This window comes from Pseudophryne corroboree, chromosome 6 (genome assembly GCF_028390025.1).
Source record: "Pseudophryne corroboree isolate aPseCor3 chromosome 6, aPseCor3.hap2, whole genome shotgun sequence".
NCBI classification, from domain to species: Eukaryota; Metazoa; Chordata; class Amphibia; order Anura; family Myobatrachidae; genus Pseudophryne; species Pseudophryne corroboree.
Window position 1 is genome coordinate 80,338,026 of NC_086449.1, and position 760 is coordinate 80,338,785.

Below are 760 nucleotides of genomic sequence, written 5' to 3' on the forward strand. Positions count from 1 at the left end.
AGATATCTAGAAGAATAACAAGTAACGTCCTTTAAACTTCGCAGTGACCAGATCATTTGCTACTTTAATCAGTGCCGTCACATACACATAGGTCATTCCGAGTTGATCGCTCGCAGTGATCAGGTTACTACTGCGCATGCGTATGCATCGTACGGATACAAAGCGGATCGTAGCTGGGCGATGGATTTAATGAACAATCCATTCGCACAGCTGAGCGCAAAGAGATTGACAGGAAGAGGGCGTTTGTGGGTGGCAACTGACCATTTTCTGGGTGTGTTTGGAAAAACGCAGGCGTCTCCAGGGCGGGTGTCTGACGTCAATTCCAGGACCAAAAAGACTGAAGTGATCGCAAGGGCTGAGTAAATCCAGAACTACTCAGAAACGGCAAAAAAAACGTTTTCGTCCCACCCGGCTGCACAGGCGTTCGCACACTTGCAAAGGGAAAATACACTCCCCTGTTGGCGGCGACTATGCGTTTGCATGGCTGCAAAAAGTAGCTAGCGAGCAATCAACTCGGAATGAGGGCCCTAGTGCTGTGACTACCGGCAGCAGTGGGATAGGAGCACAAGGAACCACTCATTTACACACCCCATGCACAGGACCAGAGGCCAAACTAATCTTCAGTGACAAATCATAGTGAGTGTACTCCAGATTACTGAAGCAATCACCTTCTAGCAAGGAACTGGGCAGGAATTTGTATTTCAAAGGAACACCCGCAAACATTACTCCACTAACCGTGCTTAATACATGGCACATGTAC